We start from the raw sequence: 19,433 nt of genomic DNA, 5'->3' as shown, positions 1-19,433 counted from the left end.
AGAGAGAGCAAACTGCTTAACCATGTTGTATTAGTCTTTGCTTTGAGTGGTATTTGTTAATAGAAATAGGCCAATCATACTCTTCTTAAAAAAATTCTATTTCAAAAGTCTTTTAAAATAACATTATCAAATATCAGTACATGTGAGGACTTTTGATATTGACTAAAATAATGGTAACTTGAGTTTTTATTCAAATAGTTTAAAGGAATACAAATTGATCTTATATAAAATCCTGTTGTAGAAGGTGCAAGATTTTTATAATAGTATTGAGTAAAACTCAGCATAATTTAACTTAGTTCTGAGTTGTGCACACGTGCACTTTTAAGAGAGAACTAATTTATTTCTTAATGATTTGTCACCTGTACACTCTGGTTTTCCAGATTTTGGCATGGTGAGCTATTTTTAGATATGGTGAGCTATTTTTAGACATGAGAATATGTTTGATGAAAGCACAATTTAAATCTAGCTCACTGCCAACATGTGTCTAGTTCATCCTCTTGGCAAAGACAATTTATAGTGTAGGTATAAGTAGACTAGCTATGAAATTAAGTTCCACGTGTGTTACTAAATGCACTAGAATATTTACAGTTTGAGAAATCACCTCCTTGCTGTAAAAAATCAAAGTATTATGATTCAGCATATCATGGGTATGAATTAAATACACATATTTTGAAATGAGGTAAAATACGTCTTTATGACATCAAAATTTTTACTTCACATTTCTAATGGAGATGCTTTTTGAAAGCACCTGGTTGCTTATAGAAGAAAGGCATGTTTTCTTTGAGATTGGACATATGTAGATGTATAATCAAAAAATATAGCCACAGTGACAGCCTAGGAAGCAGTTTAAATTATTAACATGTCGTGCTTTTTATTTATTTTTTTTGATAAGAACTTTTAAGATTTATTTTCAACAATTTTCAAACATGTAAGGTGGCATTGTTAACTATTGTCAGAATCCTGTACATTATCACACCCCCAGGACTTAGAAGTAGAAGTCTGTACTTTTTTTTTTAATGAATTTATTTTTTATTGAAGGATAATTGCTTTACAGAATTTTTGTGTTTTCTGTGAAACCTCAGCATAGATTGGCCATAGGTATACATATATCCCTTCCCTTTTGAAACTCCCTCCCATCTCCCCCCCATCTCACATTTCTAGGGTGATATAGAGCCCCTGTTTGAGTTTCCTGAGCCATACAGCAAATTCCTGTTGGCTCTCTATTTTACATATGGAGGACAGTGTGGAGATTCCTTATAAAACTAGGAATAAAACCACCATATGACCCACTCCTGGGCATATACCCTGAGGAAACCAACAGTGAAAGAGCCGCATGTATCCCCTTGTTCATTGCAGCACTATTTACAATAGCTGGAACATGGAAGCAACCTGGATGTCCATCGACAGATGAATGGATAAAGAAGTTGTGATATGTATACACAATGCAATATTACTCAACCATAAAAAGGAATACATTTGAGTCAGTTCTAGTGAGGTGGATGAACCTAGAACCTACTATATAGAGTGATGTGAGTCAGAAAGAGAAAGATGCATACCGTATTCTAACACATATATACGGAATCTAGAAAAATGGTACTGAAGAATTTATTCACAGGGCAACAGTGGAGAAACAGACATAGAGAATAGACTTGTGCTTCTTTATTTTTAAACTTTGTGGATTCCTTTGACTGTATTTCCTACAACCTGACATGGGCAGGATGTGAAAAAATACTCAAGTATGTGTTATAAGAAGTGTCCAGCCAATTTTTGCAGTGTGGAGCATAATGGCCATGAAGGCAAGATTTGAACAGGTGCTTTTGCTGACCAGCAATCTGGTACCGAGTGCCATTTCTCTAATGATGGGTGTAGCTTATGAATATAATTGTATGAAGCAGAGCTGTGAAAGGAATTGACACAGTTTTCAGTCTTCCTTGAGCATAAGAACCGTCTAGAATGCCTATGAAAAAACATAGATTTTGGTCCTGATTACTTTTATTGGATGGAACTGGACACTAGTAAGACAGATAACATCCAACATATTTACTCTCATTTGAAAATAACGCACATCACCAATTTGGGAATGAGTGCCATTATTTTTGCCCAAATTTCAAAGGAATCATTTCCAGTACTTTTGAACACATTTATAAGTAACCTTAGGGAACTCTTCCAAGAAGATTTGTATGATTTATCTAACAACTATGTGTCTGTATATGAAGATGTTTAAGAAGAAAATGTACTTGGTGTTGATTTCTGAGTTATAATAATGTGTTTGCCGTGGTGCACGTCTGAAACTTGCGGGCATGGTTGGCTGGGGTGAGGGTAGAGTCCTTAAAGGGAGATGAGTGAGGCTAACTGCTTCATGTGGGAATTAAAGCCTTGGAATAAATCTCATTAAATCCAAACACTAACCTGTTGAACTAATTGGACGTAGCTGACTAAACATGGTTCCTGTTAGCTGTATTTTTAACAGAAAAGCTTTACAATGGAAAGAGAAGAAATATTCATGAGTTTTGGAAAGCCAAGTTAAGGATGTGGACCACTGCTTCACTTGTTCTTGATTTTTATTTATTCACTGTCCTAATCTACAATATAATACCTTAGAATTATGCAATAAAGCATGAATATGTAGGGAATCATCTTTAATTGGAGAGAAAGTGGGATCTTTACACATTAGGAATGGAAAGAAGGAAGACTTGATGCAGACAGTAGCAGAGGAGCAGGGTTTGCAGAGGGATGGTGCTGAGGGAAATTCAGTGGTAACCTCATGTCTGATCCTGTATTGAATGCATTCAGCCTTCTGCATCTTTCACAAAGGTTTGTCTTTGTGTCAACTTTGAAGGTGCAGTTCAGTTTAGTTCAGTTGCTCAGTCGTGTCCGACTCTTTGCCACCCCATGAATCGCGGCACGCCAGGCCTCCCTGTCCATCACCAACTCCCAGAGTTTACCCAAACTCAGTCCATCGAGTTGGTGATGCCACCCAGTCATCTCATCCTCTGTCGTCCCCTTCTCCGCCTGCCCCCAGTCCCTCCCAGCATTGGTCTTTTCCAATGAGTCAACACTTCACATGAGATGGCCAAAGTATTGGAGTTTCAGCTTTAGCATCAGTCCTTCCAGTGAACACCCAGGACTCATCTCCTTTAGGATGGACTGATTGGATCTCCTTGCAGTCCGAGGGACTCTCAAGAGTCTTCTCCAGCACCACAGTTCAAAAGCATCAATTCTTCAGTGCTCAGCTTTTTTTATAGTCCAACTCTCACATCCATACATGACCACTGGAAAAATCATAGCCTTGACTAGACAGACCTTTGTTTGCAAAGTAATGTCTCTGCTTTTTAATATGCTCTCTAGGTTGGTCATAACTTTCCTTCCAAGGAGTAAGTGTCTTTTAATGTCATGGCTGCAGTCACCATCTGCAGTGATTTTTGGAGCCCCCAAAACTAAAGTCTGACACTGTTTGCACTGTTTCCCCATCTATTTCCCATGAAGTGATGGGACCAGATGCCATGATCTTAGTTTTCTGAATGTTGAGCTTTAAGCCAGCTTTTTCACTCTCCTCTTTCACTTGCATCAAGGTTACCGCTCTCCATTTACAAGGTGTTTTTCTTTTAAATAAGCCCTGAATGTTTTTGTTTACTGTTGAAAGCAATGCGTGATGATTTGAGTGTGTATTAGTGAGTTGGGAGAAACAGAAAGAAGAAAATAAAAATTACCTGTTACATCTCCCTACATAGCAAAGAGTTCCATTGAGTTCTGCCATTGGACTTCAGAAAATATGACTAATATTTCTTGTTCCGGTGAATGTAACCTCAATGAATGTAAATTCCCTTGTGCCTAGAAAATTTCCTGAGAGTATTAGACACTCAAAACATATTTGTTAATGGATATTTGGTTACAGTTGTTCTGTTCTCTCTTCCCTAAGGTTTTGAGTGACTTTGACTGATGGCCTGTGTATTTTGGGTAACAAGATTGCCTCTACTCTGAGAGCTGATAGGTTCTGATTTGAGGGTATGTTCAGTCTGTATATGAGACTGAGGAGGGTGGAGATCCAGTCAGCGAGACACAGAATGGGCACTGCCAGTGAGAGCTGGATCTGAGCAGTGGTTGTAGACTTGAGATGAAAGAGGAAGGAATTTTATGAAGACTCAGTCTTCATACAGTGAGACTTGTATACTCTTAACTGTTTCCCTCAGCCCAGATGTCTGTTTTTGGAAATGTGGAGTAGTAAGTTTGGGTAAGATGTGTAGACTAATACCCCTAGTTCTAAAGCTGCAGCCTGATACTGACTCCAGTCTCACATTTATGTATTGGTAGTGGTCTGTGACTGAAAGTCCTTTGGAGGCCTCACAGCATCTGCCTCCTGTCTTCTCTCAAGTAGGTAAATCCTGGTCAGAATCCAGATGGTGAAGCCTGGCCCCATGATCAGAATAATCACAGGACGCAGAGATGAGGGGGGAAAATACAAGAGAAGCAGGGTAGGAATCGCTAGGAAGGTTTTGTGGAGCAGACTTTTTTCTTGTTCATCATTGATAGGCATTGGAGGTTTGTTTCATTTTTGTATTGGTGGTTTTATTGACATTGTATTAGGTCAGAAAAGTGTAAATTGTCCACACTGAAGAATATTGCATGGTTGTTGTTCATACTAGTAAGTGATAGTGATGACGGGAGGGTTATGCTCTCCCCGCATACCCCCACCGCTCTCCTCCCATACCCCAGTTACTCTTTTTTTCTGCATCTTTAACAGATACTCTAAGAGAAGGAAATGGCAGCCCACTCCAGTACTCTTGCCTGGAAAATTCCGTGGACAGAGGAGCCTAGGAGGCTCCAGTCCATGGGGTCGCACAGAGTCGGACACGAGTGAGGGACCTCACTTTCACTGTCTTTCTACGAGAAGAGCAGGTGCTGCTCTAGTCAGTTTTTAACCAGGGTCTGAAGAGCAGTCAGCTGTGACTGTAACTGCCAGCATTGCCCACTGCATGCGTGTGCGTGTGTGCTGGGTTGCTCCAGTTGCGTCTGACCCTTTGCGACCCCCACAGACTGTAGCCCGCCAGGCTCCCCTGTCCCTGGGATTCTCCAGGCAAGAATACTGGAGTGGGTTGTCATGCCGTCCTCCAGGGGATCTTCCCGACTCAGGGGTGGAACCCACATCGCTTACGTCCCCTGCCTCTACCACTAGTGCCACCTGGGAAGTCATAATGAATATTAAAAACAAGCATACAGACACACAGAGAATTGCACAGGTATAATGATAAAACTCAGGCATCGAACCCAGGTCTCCCGCATTGTAGGCAGACGCTTTACCGTCTGAGGCACCAGAGAAGTCTGGAATGATAAAACTCAGTGAATTTTCACAAAGGAGGGCACAGTAATGTAAACGGTACTGAGACCAGCAAGAGTATTATCCCAGCACTGGGCTACCTTCCTCATGTTCTCCATTATTGCCAACCCACCCTCAAAGGAAACTACTGTCTGACCTAGTGAATGTTAGATTTTTTTTCTCTACTTTTGGGCTTCATAAAATAAAATCATAATACATTGAATTTTTAGTAGATGGACATTTTTTTGGGATAAAGACTCCTCAGCTCTTCTGAATCTGAAAAAAAAATGGAAGAAACATTACTGGAGGTGCTTATAGGAGAATTGCAGTCACACTAATTACTTTAAGAGATGAAGAGAGTTATGGAATTAAGTAGAAGAGAAAATAAGAACTATACAGAGACAAAATCTATAGTACAACATAAGTAGTGTGACAACGTGGGAGATATAGCTTATATTGATCATTTAAAAAAAATAATGCCTTTAAAGGTAGGTAAGCAATTGTAAACTTTATTCTGTTAGAATCTAGTTAAGGCAAACTGACTTAAACAGAAAGCTTTTTTCTCTCTATGATAACCCATTGACAGAAATAAGAATGTAGCATTTAACTTGTGATTCATTCATTCGTTCAAGCATTTATTGAATACCTTTAATAGTTAGGCATTTGGATGGGTTTATAAATATGTGTGCGTGCTGAGTCACTTCAGTCATTTCTGACTCTCTGCAGCCTCATGGACTGTAGCCCACCAGGCTCCTCTGTCCACAGGATTCTCCAGACAATACTGGAGTGGGTTGCCATTTCCTCCTCTAGGGGGTCTTCTTTACCACTAGCACCAAGTTTCTGTTCCCTGAGAATCAGTGTTTGGCTTTTGCCGATCTCACCAGCCATGCCCAGTCTCCTTCCTGTGTTCTCCCAAACACTTTCTCCCCACTGCCTGGGTCCAGACCCTTTCTCAGGCTGGTCTTCAGCTTGAACACGTTGGTACCACCCATAATCCATTCCCACTGTCTGGCTGTCCATTCTTACTGGTCAGAATTTATAGAGCCTTTGCATATGTTTCTCTGGTATCTCAGATGGTAAAAGTGTCTGCCTACAATGCAGGAGACCCGGGTTCGATTCCTGGGTTGGGAAGATCGCTGGAGAAGGCAATGGCAACCCACTCCAGTACTCTTGCCTGGAAAATCCCATGGATGGAGGAGCCTGATAGGCTCCGGTCCATGGGGTCGCAGAGAGCTCCATACGACTGAGCGACTTCACTCACTCACTCACTGCATATGCTAACTTTTTTTGTAGGAAAACTGTCCAGCTGAAATGCTGTCTGCCCCATGAGGGCTCCCCTCTCTGCCCGGCCTGGACATCTCTTATGCCATAGTGGTACTTATAAATTACAGTGTTACGTTAACATTTTACCTTGATTTAGAGCTGTAAAGACATACCTTTTACTAGGTTGTAAATTTCTGGTGATCTCTTGTCCTGTAACTTTGCATAATACTTGGTAATTATTTACTTTCCCATTTTATCTTGTGATTTAGCTGTATGTAGATGTATCTTATCTCCCTCCTTAGGTGGTGAACTCCTGGAAGGTGGTGATCATAATTAATCTTCTTTATGTGCCTTGTAATACCCAGTACATTAATGAGCATCCAAGGATTTATTGAATTAATGATTTTTCTTTGATATTTTGGCAGAAATGTCACAAAGACTAAGGTTTTTTTTTTTTTTTTTTTTTAAGAGTCAGGGATTTTTAAGCTACAGCATCAGCTATTGGAAGTGTCTTGGTGCTAGAGAAGAAACTTTGGGGATATATGTAAATATAAGTATATATTTTAATATTATTAGCATGCATAAACCAGCCATAGCTTATATCTCAAAACAGTTTCTGTTTTTTTGTCTGAACTTATGAGTAGTAGTATGTCTGGCTTACTTCTGGAATGTCTTACGTTACACTGTATTCTAATTCGTACTTGAGGAACAGTAGCAATTTTGTGCTCTCAGTCCCTCTCTTTTCAGGCAGGTAGCCTGGGTGTCCAGGTTGGGAATTGTTTAGTGAGAGTATGCATGGACTCATTAGTTAGGTCAGCATTCAGAATCGGATTCTGTGACTTTATTACTATGAGGTGTGTTGCAAGTCATTTCACTTCATGGGCTGCAGTTTCTTGAAATGTGACCTTTTAGGAAGAGATCTATCTTCTAGCATTAACTCAGAGAAATCATGATGAGGAAACGTATCACTCTTGGGGCTGATTATATAAGACTTGGATGAGTTAAGAGGATGGAGGGTGGCCCTTCAAAGCTATGGTGTGTGATGAATTATAGAATAATTGGATAAGTATATGAGCTGTAAATAGTCTTTCATAGTTAATATTCTCTGTGCAGTAATTGTACAACCACTTAGGAAGCTTGTAAGAGCTTATCATATTGTGGTTAGAATCATGGAATATGATGTCTGGCTTCTGTGATTCTTTTTTGTTTTTAATCAGCTTTGTTCAGGAATAATTTCACACAATAAAATTGATTTTAAACATAGAGCTGAATTGGTTTTGAACTGGTGAACAGTTGTATTCATGACCACAGTCAAGATGTCTGCCATCCCCCAGATTTCCTTCCTGTGTCCTTGGCAGTTGATCCCTTACTCTCTGGCTCCTGCAACCTTCTAGAATATCATAAGAATGGTATTACAGGGTTTGTTTCTTTTGTCTGACTTTTTTACCCTATCAAATGCTTTTCATCTTGTTGTTGTGTGTAGTTTGAATATTTTTACTGTTGAGTAGGGCTCCATTATATAGATACACCACTATTTTGTTTGTTTGTATTGATGCTTTCATATTGTGGTGCTGGAGAAGACTCTTCAGAGGCCTTTGCACAGCAAGGAGATTAAACCAGTCAGTCTTAAAGGAAATCAACCCTGAATGTTCATTAGAAGGACTAATGGCTGAAGCTGCAATACTTTGGCTACCTGATGCGAAGAGCTGACTCATTGAAAAAGACCCGGATGCCAGGAAAGATTGAGGGCAGGGAAGCCTGGTGTGCTGAAGTCCTTGGGTCGCAAAGTGTCGGACCTGACTTAGCAACTGAACAGCATAATGCAACTGATGGACTTGATTCTTAAGAATTGCCTTTATTGTGGCAATCTGTTATTTTTTAGGTGTTTCTTTGGGAGGAATGTTAGTTCTTTTAGTTGGAACCAAACAAAAATTTCAACATTGTCACTTCAACCCTAGGGGTTATGTAAGTAGTAGTAGACATTCATATATAAGACCTATATTTTCTCTCAAGTGAAAATTCTGTACAAGCTTGGTCAATATTGTAGGTTTTTATGGAATAAGACAATAAAAGTAAAACTATTGTGTAATAACTTGGTGTCAAGTATCTGAATATACATCTCAATCTTAATAACCTCCGATATGTGTGACAATTGATTTGTCTTACCTGTGACTATAGTTTTCTCTGTGATAGGGATTTGTTTTCAAGTATTCACGATGTAATTGAAAAAGTACTATGCTTTAACATGGCTTCCTTGGTGGCGCAGAGGTTAAAGTGTCTACCTGCAATGTGGGAGACCTGGGTTCGATCCCTGGGTCAGGAAGATCCCCTGGAGAAGGAAATGGCAACCCACTCCAGTATTCTTGCCTGGAGAATCCCACGGATGGAGGAGCTTGGTGGGCTATAGTCCGTGGGTCACAAAGAGTCGGACACGACTGAGCTACTTCACTTTCACATGCTTTAACATACATAGAAAGGAAACATTTACTTTGCTTAAGAGAAACCAAAGATCTTTGGGTTTGCTTGGTTCTATAAGCCTAAGCATAAGCAATATTTAGTCATTTTCTTTGGCAAGTTTTTATTAAAATGTATTTGTGCAGTCAAATTACTAAGCTCTGTAAGCATGTCAACATTATTGGATCTTTGAGTCAAATGATGGAAGGTAAACATGATTAGTATATTTAAAAGCAGATTTATAATGGAAGTCTTGGTATTAAAGAACCCTACACAACAAACTGTGAGGACATATTTATCTTGAATTATTGATTGGATTAGTAAGTAATATTTTTTAATCTGTTTATCAGATGCTATAAATCAGAGATCCCAAAGTTATCCATGCATGGCTCTGAATCATTTTGGGGTATTGGAAGAGGGGGAAAATGTATATGCAGAGATGCTGTGTTTGTCAGATCATTCATGAAGTCAAAATAAATTTTCAGAGTGAGATCATTCTGAGCAGCTGCAGGAAGTCAGTTTACAACTAAATTTAATCAGAGGCATTGTTCTTTATGGCTATTCTATTTCATAAAGTATGTTCCTGACAAAACCTTTTTCCTTTCCTGTACTGTGGATGGCATCTTCAGAAATAAATTACCTTCAGATGATTTTTCAGAGAAACCTGGATCATCTGTCAAAAGTTTTGAGTAACACATGGCTCTATTAATTTTCCTTAAAAAAGCTTGGATTTTTTTTTTTAGCACTTGTTAATACTATTGAAGAACTCATGTATTTCATCACTTTTTTTGCTTGTGTTCAATATATTATTAGATTGCTGAGGTAAGTAAATATTGAGAGTAATCACATAATACCACATATATGTTGTATATTTATAATATATAATATATATACCACATGTATGTAATATATACTATACATTGTATATATAAAGTATATAATCACAGGATACCATATATATAATTATGTGTGTATATATATAATTTTTAAACAATGGTGTGCATATATATATAATTTTTTAAAAAATGATGGAATCTGATTTTTCATTCGCATTTAAGTGAATGAGCATGTATGTATGTTTATAGACACACATAGCACACCTTGATTCATCCCGTATGATTTTTCATTATTAAAATTTTGGTTTTGTGAGATTGGGCCAAGAAGAAGTGGAATAACTTCAACAACTAGATGGCATGTATGACTTATTGACACCTCATTATATGGGATGAAATTTGACTTGATGATGGGACCATACCTAAGCCAGCTGTGGCCTTCCTGTTGTTAACTGACGGAAAGGTGACAGCTGGAGTTCAGCTAGCAAGGGCTAGTCAGTGAAGCTTGTGGGAAACTAAACAAGTGGCAATTATACCAAGATGAGCCCCGAGCTGTCACTTGGAAACCTTGGTTGTGCTTCTAAGAGTTGTGTTTCTTGAAAACTTCAGTTTTGCCTCTGTAGCCAGAGAATTCAAGAGAAAGCTGAAAAATCTCAGAAAGGGCATCTAAACTACAAGAAAATATTTTACCGCCATGAGAAAAAATGATCAGTGTATGTATGTATGAGTACATGTATATACATATACACACACATTTATATCATAATTCTTTAACTCTTGGATATTGTTTGCCTTAGGAAGTAGAAGAGACCTAGAGAAAGTCAGGAAAGGAACTTAAATAATGAGCAATCTATCAATGCCCAGACTGAAAGGAGCTAGAGTAAAAAAGCATGATTAATAAAAATGTTGAGCTACTCTCTATAAACTCTGATTTCAAATTGCAGTTAGCACTTCTGTTGAGTGCGAAGAGCAGTGCTTCTCCTTGGACTGTAACAAAGAAGGTGGTGTCTCTCCGCACAGGGTTTAAACCTGTGAGCTCTTAATTTTTGACCTTGGATATCAGTTCAGTCAGTTCAGTTCAGTTCAGTCGCTCAATCGTGTCCAACTCTTTGCGACCCCATGAACTACAGCATGCCGGGCCTCCCTGTCCATCACCAACTCCCGGAGTTTACCCAGACTCATGTCCATTGAGTCTGTGATGCCGTCTTGGATATCAGGGTCCATCTATTTCTGCCGAATACCTTGGCAGGGTGCCTGACACTTGGGCTGTGCATCTTAGGGCTAGAGAAGCCATGAAGAGAGGAAGTTGTTTAAGCATTAACACTCTGTCAATGATAATTTAATATTTGTATCATCTAAATATTGATATCGTACTCAGCCTGTTATTTGAAACACCTTTAGAATGCTTACTGTCAGTAAGTACCCCAGTGTTCACAATAGCAAAGACATGGAAGCAACATAAGTGTCCATTGACAGCTGAATGGATAAAGAAGATGTGGTATAACTATACAATGGAATATTACTCAGCCATTAAAAATAATGAAATAATGCCATTTACAGCAACATTGACGGACCTAGAGATTATCATACTAAGTGAAAGGAGTCAGAGAAAGACAAATATCAAATATCAGTTATCTGTAAAATCTAAAAAATGATGCAAATTAACTTATTTACAAAACAGAAATAGACTCATAGACATAGAAAATAAATTTATGATTATCAAAGGGAAAAGCGAGGGGGAGGGGTAAATTAGGAGTATAAATTAAAATGTATACACTGTAACATATAAAATAGCCAACAAAGTCCTACTGTATAGCATGGGGAACTATTTTCAGTATCTTGTAATAACCTATAATGGAAAATAATTTTTAAAAGAACATGCATCTGAATCAGTTTGCTGTGTACCTGAAGCTAATCAAATACTGTAAATTAACTATATTCAGTACATTTTTAAAAATATAAAGGCATCAGTCTTAACATCAAATGAAGATACTTTTAAAACAGAACATTGCATACGGTTCATTTATGAAAGGTATAAAAAAAAAAAAACCCTGAATGAACTAGAGATATTTGTTGGCTAGATTTCTTATCTTACAGATTATACTAAGTCGCTTCAGTCATGTCCAAGTGTTTGTGACCCCATGGACTGTAGCTGGTCAGGCTCCTCTGTCCATGGGATTCTCCAGGCAAGAATGGTGGATTGGGTTGCCATTTCCTCCTTCAAAGGATCTTCCTGATGCAGGGATTGAACCTGAGCCTCTTACGTCTTCTGCATCGGCAGGTGGGTTCTTTACCACTAGTGCAAGCCAGGAAGCCCTCTTGACCAGGTTAGTGTGTTAGTTGCTCACTGTGTCCAGCTCTTTGTGACCCCATGGGCTGTAGCCCACCAAGCTCCTCTGTCTATAGAGTTTCCCAGGCAAGGATACTGGAGAGGATAGCTACTCCCTTCCCCAAGGGATCCTCCTAACCCAGCGATCGATCCCAGGTCTTCTGCATTGCAGGAAGATTCTTTACCTTCTGTCAAATCTCTTTTAGTCCATTTGTCTGCTGAGTGTCCTTCCTGGATGGTCTTTTATCCAGTGCTTCCCTTATCTTATCAGAGTATTTATCACAACACACTGAAATCACCTGTTTGCATGTTCCACCAGCCTGTAACCCCTGTGAATGCTTATTTTCCGGCCTTTTCTTTCTCTCATCCTCAGTAACTAGTTCACTCTGAACTTAATAGTTATTAAACCATGACTAGACATGATTTCCTTAAAAATGTAATGTATTTCTCTATCACAAATTAAATACAAAAGCATATTTCTGACCCAGTAAAGTCATACTTTGTTTTTTGTTTTTTGTTTTTTCCAGAAGGAGAATTAGAAACTGATAAAAAGCTCTCCTGTTAATGTTGCTAGGAACTTATTTAAATTTTTTGTATCTGTAAATTCTTGGTTGTAAAGAACAAAAACAAAAAACTGACCAGTTTACACAATGACAACACAAAATCCTTGTAAACATAATTGATAGAATAAGTGGGAAGCTTGGGGAGTTGGGCTTGAGACATCAGCAGGAAACTGGAAAACAGATGCACAGCAAAGTTTGTGTTCTACGAACAAGAGCGGACTTGCAGTCAACCTCTGTGAGCCCAGCACTAAGTGCTTCATATGAAGTGTCAGCAGTCTCTGGTTGCTTGTGTATGTGATTGTGTATACACAGTCCTGTGTATGTCATTGACAACATGAAGGAACATGCAGAGGTGGTTAAGGAAATATCTTCCATGCCCTTGTTTCTCTAAGTGGCAGGAGTCGATAACTTGACTCCATTCTGTTTCTAGAGGGGGCCCTGTCCAGCCATACTCACAGCATGTTAGTTTCTATAAGTTTGGGTGGGGTAGCCAAATGCAGATAGAAACCAAGCCAAGCATTTCCATCCACAGCATCTTCCTTTGGCTGCCATCATGCCCTGAAACACCGAATGGTCTCTACCAATCTCTCATACTTCCCACTCCAAGTGTACCTCCCATGCTATTTATTGTTATGTAAACTGTCCCTAGGTATGAGATAAGTTTTTATTCTTCCCACTCTTAATGACAGTGAACTAAATGGTTACCTGTCATGTAGTGAAGGACATGGAAACCTGGCATGCTACAGTCCATGGCATTGCAAATAGTTGAACATGTTAGCGACCGAACAACAACATGAGCGTGTAATAAAAATACTTCTCATGTATTTAAAGAAATTTAATAACATTCTTGCCAAATTTTAGAAGTGTGTTTTACACTTCCTTAGTTTTATAAAAACCTGTTAGTCAGAGGACTCTGTGCATTTTCGTTGACTTCATGTTCAGTTCAGTTCAGTTTAGTCACTCAGTCGTGTCCAACTCTCTGCGACCCCATGAATCACAGCACGCCAGGCCTCCCTTTGCATCACTATCTCCCGTTCACTCAAATTCATTTCCATCGAGTCGGTGATGCCTTCCAGCCATCTCATCCTCTGTCGTCCCCTTCTCCTCCTGCCCCCAATCCCTCCCAGCATCAGAGTCTTTTCCAATGAGTCAACTCTTTGCATGAGGTGGCCAAAGTATTGGAGTTTCAGCTTTAGCATCAGTCCTTCCAAAGAACACCCAGGACTGATCTCCTTTAGAATGGACTGGTTGGATTTCCTTGCAGTTCAAGGGACTCTCAAGAGTCTTCTCCAACACCATAGTTCAAAAGCATCAATTCTTCGGCGCTCAGCCTTCTTCACAGTCCAACTCTCACATCCATACATGACCACTGGAAAAACCATAGCCTTGACTAGACGGACATTTGTTGCCAAAGTAATGTCTCTGCTTTTGAATATGCTATCTAGGTTGGTCATAACTTTTCTTCCAAGGAGTAAGCGTCTTTTAATTTCATGGCTGCAGTCAGCATCTGTGGTGATTTTGGAGCCCCCCAAAATAAAGTCTGACATTGTTTGCACTGTTTCCCCATCTATTTGCCATGAAGTGATGGGACCAGATGCCATGAATTTCGTTTTCTGAATGTTGAGCTTTAATCCAACTTTTTCACTCTCCTCTTTTACTTTCATCAAGAAGCTCTTTAGTTCCTCTTCACTTTCTGCCATAAGGATGGTGTCACCTGCATATCTGAGGTTATTGATATTTCTTCTGGAAATCTTGATTCCAGCTTGTGTCCTCCAGCCCAGCGTTCCTCATGATGTACTCTGCATAGAAATTAAATAAGTAGGGTGACAATATATAGTCTTGACGTACTCCTTTTCCTATTTGGAACCAGTTGTTGTTCAATGTCCAGTTCTAACTGTTGCTGCCTGACCTGCATATAGGTTTCTCAAGAGGCACGTCAGGTGGTCTGGTATTCCCATCTCTTTCAGAATTTTCCACAGTTTATTGTGATCCACACAGTCAAAGGCTTTGGCATAGTCAATAAAGCAGAAGTAGATGTTTTTCTCAAACTCTCTTCCTTTTTCCATGATAGCATACATTTTTTCTCTGTAAACTTTTAAATCCCACTCTTATGATTAATAATTTTCCTGGTTGGGGGGGGGCAGTAATTTAAGGTACCATACCCTTTGTTTGAAAAAAAGTGTTCCTCTTAATGAAATATTACCAAATCAAACTACATTATACAGTATAGGGATTTCTTCACCTGATCTGGATCTTGTGATGGTTCAGTAAGAGAGAGCGCTTCTCTTGTGGCTTAGCTGGTAAAGAATCTGCCTGTAATACCAGAGACCTGGGTTCGAACCCTGGGTTGGGAAGATCCCCTAGAGAAGGGAAAGACTACTCACTCCAGTATTCTGGCCTGGAGAATTCTTTGGACTTTATAGTCCATGAGAGTAAGAGAATAGTCCTTTTTTTTTTTATTTTTGATAATATTCAAAAGGGTTTCATTATTTGAAAGCACAGTTTTGCCTTAAGAATACAATTGTAGAATTTTTAAACAATTTCCTTGGTTTGTCTTTTTTTAATATGAAGTTTCCTGAGATGTATTCCTTTATTAAAAAATACTGACAAATTTATAACCAGGAAAAAATGTTTTCTGACTTGACACATGGTATTTAAAAAGACAACTGAAACTCAGAAACTTAGAATGCTGTTTTCTTTGTACAGCTGTGATCATGTTTTTTCCTTCATTCAGAATTCACTTATTTGTCACTAGCGGCCTCTAGTGTGTATTCAAATTTTTTCCTGCTAGGCTGTAAATTAGTAGGTTATTAGTGACTAGAGAGCAGTTCCATGTGCTAGGAACAAGATAAACAACTATAGTTTCTGTCATCTTAACATTACGTCAGTAAGCAGATAGAATATTCTCATATAATGATGTGGCCTGGTGATCCCTATTACCAGTAATAGGGCGTTCGTAGTGAATTTCCTCTGTGTGGCAGTTGAACAATACTTCTGGTATGGTGGGAGAAAGCAGTGATGGTCATGCCCTGCTCTGACCCATTCTAATGCTTTTAATAGGATGGAATCATGTTAGGATACAGGTCACAGAAGTTACCAAAACCAGAGATTTTAGTCAATTCATATAGCAGAAATCTAAAAAAATGTCTTTATTTGTTCAGTTTTAAACAAAACTGTATTCAAGTGCTTTTAAAACTAATCATATTTACAGATAATAACAATGCTGCTGCTGCTGCTGCTGCTAAGTCGCTTCAGTCGTGTCCGACTCTATGCAACCCCATAGACAGCAGCCAACCAGTCTCCACTGTCCCTGGGATTTCTCCAGGCAAGAACACTGGAGTGGGTTGCCATTTCCTTCTCCAATGCAGGAAAGTGAAAAGTGAAAGGAAAGTGGCTCAGTCGTGTCCAACTTTTCTCGACCCCATGGACTGAAGCCCACCAGGCTCCTCCGTCTATGGGATTTTCCAAACAAGAGTCCTGGAGTGGGGTGCCATTGCCTTCTCCGTAATAATAATACAAGTTAGTCTAAATGAATCAAATCTGAACTATTTAGTATTTACATTGTGTTTTTTGTTTTTAACTTCATATATTCCTTTTTGTTTTTCTTAAAGGGACCTCCTCTCTAATCCTAACTTATCCTCCCACTTACAGATGTAATTCAAGTTTATTATAATGAACTTGAAGAATACAGGCATATGCAAAGTGAAAGATAAAAATAACCTGAAATGATCTATATTTTTATGCGCCCTTGTCAGTTTCCAATTTTCTTTTTGTTTCTCTTGTTGTGTGTGTATATATGTGTGTGTGTGTGTGTCCATATGTAATAAAAATAGCAATTTTTATATCTCTTTTATTACCATAGTATTATAAATCTATTATGTCATGAAATATAAAATTTACTTGTTGCATTCTTATTTATCTACCATTCTCTATATATTAGGAATGTATGTTGTTCATAACTTTTTATAACTCTGATGAGTAAAACTTTGTGGTGAGTTGCTGGCACTTAAAATAGATTCCTAGGAATTAATATATGAGGTCAAAAGTTACATATTAAAAAAAACTTAATCCTTGACAGTTTGGTTTCCAGAATTTGTGCTTATCTTCACATTTACCAGTGATACAAGATCATATACATTACTCTCCATGCTGGTCAGCTTTGTTAATTTGTTGCTGTATAATGCAGGAAATTATGTTCAATTGCTCTTTTAGCGTATTTTGAATTATGCTGTCATTCCACATGAAAGAGATCATTGTAGGAACTTGGGATGCAGCAGGCAACAAAATGCCTGTCTTCTTCGAAACTTCATGTTTCAAAGAACTTCATGTTTCAAATGTCAGATAAATAATGAAAATATAAAGTACACTGCCAGTGATAAGGAGAACGGAAAAGTAGACCCAGGGATCGAACCCGCATCTCTTGCAGCTCCTGCATTAGCAGATGGATTCTTTACCACTGAGCCACCCAGGAAGCCATTTTGTTAGATATTCTTTAGGTATTCATTTTATTAGGTATTAATTGTCTAATGATTTTACAATTTCAAGGTGACCTAAACCTAAGCCATTATCATCAGATTATTAATTCTTTCAGATTCCTTGAAGACAGAAGTCGTTATTAAATGCTATAGAGATCTTCCTGGGCTCTAGTCCCTGTCTTTTAGGATAATGGTTCACACATCCGTATATGATGGGTAGAAGCAGCAACGTACAAACAGAAACTCGCAGGGATAGTAAATGCAGCATTTACTTTAGCAGGTCAGCGTACGTCTTAAATTCTTCTGTCATTTTCTTAAGTCGGGTTTAATCCCTGCTATGGAGGATGCTGTGAGGAAGAAGGAAGAATAAGAATTAAACACACTTATTTTAGCAGAATGGTTAGCTAGGCAGCTTATTATACTTGGTTTTGGAAAACTTGGGAGGAGCAGACAACCTATTAGTGACCCTCATGGCATTTATTACTAGCTGTATTTATTGAATTCTGTGTATTATATCTCCACTGAATCACAGAGAGTCAAGCAAATAAATTATACAAAGTAATTCACTCTCAGTGAGCTACCCTTTTATATTTGTTAAGGTGAAGAATTGGCATTAACCTATGTATATGCTTTGGGGCTTTTTCACGTTTGTGAACAAGACAAGATGAAACCTTCCATTCTACATTATGTTAACCTTAGCATGCTATGCTATGCTATGCTATGTTAAGTCACTTCAGTCGTGTCCGACTTTGTGTGACCCCATAGACAGCAGCCCACCAGGCTTCCCTCTCCCTGGGATTCTCTAGGCAAGAACACTGGAGTGGGTTGCCATTTCCTTCTCCAATGCATGAAAGTGAAAAGAGAAAGTGAAGTCGATCAGTCATGTCGGACTCTTAGCGACCCCATGGACTGCAACCTACCAGGCTCCTCCGTCCATGGGATTTTTCAGGCAAGAGTACTGGAGTGGGGTGCCAACCTTAGCATGAGTCCCCTCCATATACATAGCATTTTCTGGCCCTGCTCTGCACCATCACCACTCCTGCCTTTTAGGAAAATAATCACATACCTTACTTTCTATTCAAATAACCTCTCTCATTTCTTCTTCTCCTCACCACTTTTGTATAAGAAGTAATTACAGAAAAGGGCAGAAGGGGTAAGTGACCTTATACTAAGAATTGGAGGAAATATTTACTTGCACAACTTATATTGTATATCGTGTGCAGTGTTCTTTTCTGGAGCTGAAAGAGGCACTAAGTCATTTTCCTGTGCTTTGGAGATTATAACACCATTGGCCACATGTGACTGGAAGATTGGCTGCCATCTGAGAAACGGTTTCGTGGTATATGTGCACATGCTTTTCCCCCACGTCCTAGCTTTCCTTTTACCACTGTGTCTACTTTTCTTTTTTTGTTGCCTGAATGCAGGCATTATTTTTATCTCTCATCTTCTTGTGATAATCTCCTTCATTTATAGCTTTTCCTGAAGGATCAGCTGTTACCAAGTCTCGACTTCCCTTTCTCCAACTGGCCAGCTTCCCCCAGTCTGGCACATCTGTATTCTTCTGGAGTATTCTGTGCTTGACTTGTAATGCCAGTGATTGTCTTCTGTAGTATCCAGATTTAGACTTTAGGCTGTTTGGATCTGTGTTAACTTTGGTATCTGCAGCATGGCACACATTGTAGATAATGAATGAATCTTTGACAAGTTGAATTAAGTACCTCATGTATGGAAGACTCACAAGTGTATAATTTTACCTCTCACCTCTCCTCAGCACTCTCTCTGCATTTACAACTTAGAGCTGAACTTGGGCACTGAAGTATTCTGTAATCTCAAACTCCACCCGTCTAAATATCTGGTTCTTATTATTTTGTCTTCATGGAGGGTATTAAGAATGAATCAGGAAGTTGTGGTACATATACACAATGGAATATTACTCAGCTATAAAAAGGAATGCATTTAAATCAGTTCTAATTAACTGATGAACCTAGAGCCTGTTATACAGAGTGAAGTAAGTCAGAAAGAGAAAGACAGATATCATATATTAATTAATATATATATGAAATCTAGAAAGATGGTAAAAATGAGCCTATGTGCAGGGCCTCAAAGGAGACACAGACATAAAGAACAGACTTTTGGACTCAGTGGGAGAAGGAGAGGGTGGGACGATTTGAGAGAATAATGTTGAAACATATAAATTACCAA

At 38.8% G+C, this 19,433-nt stretch overlaps 1 protein-coding gene across 5 annotated transcripts in view; it reads left to right on the top strand.

Annotated features, from left to right (window-relative positions):
• TPK1 (thiamin pyrophosphokinase 1) overlaps positions 1–19,433 on the top strand; it is a 384,981-nt gene that overhangs the window by 146,013 nt on the left and 219,535 nt on the right. The gene's annotated exons all lie outside the window — the stretch shown is intronic.

This window comes from Bos indicus, chromosome 4 (assembly GCF_029378745.1).
Source record: "Bos indicus isolate NIAB-ARS_2022 breed Sahiwal x Tharparkar chromosome 4, NIAB-ARS_B.indTharparkar_mat_pri_1.0, whole genome shotgun sequence".
NCBI lineage: Eukaryota > Metazoa > Chordata > Mammalia > Artiodactyla > Bovidae > Bos > Bos indicus.
This window is presented reverse-complemented; position numbering and strand designations above follow the sequence as displayed.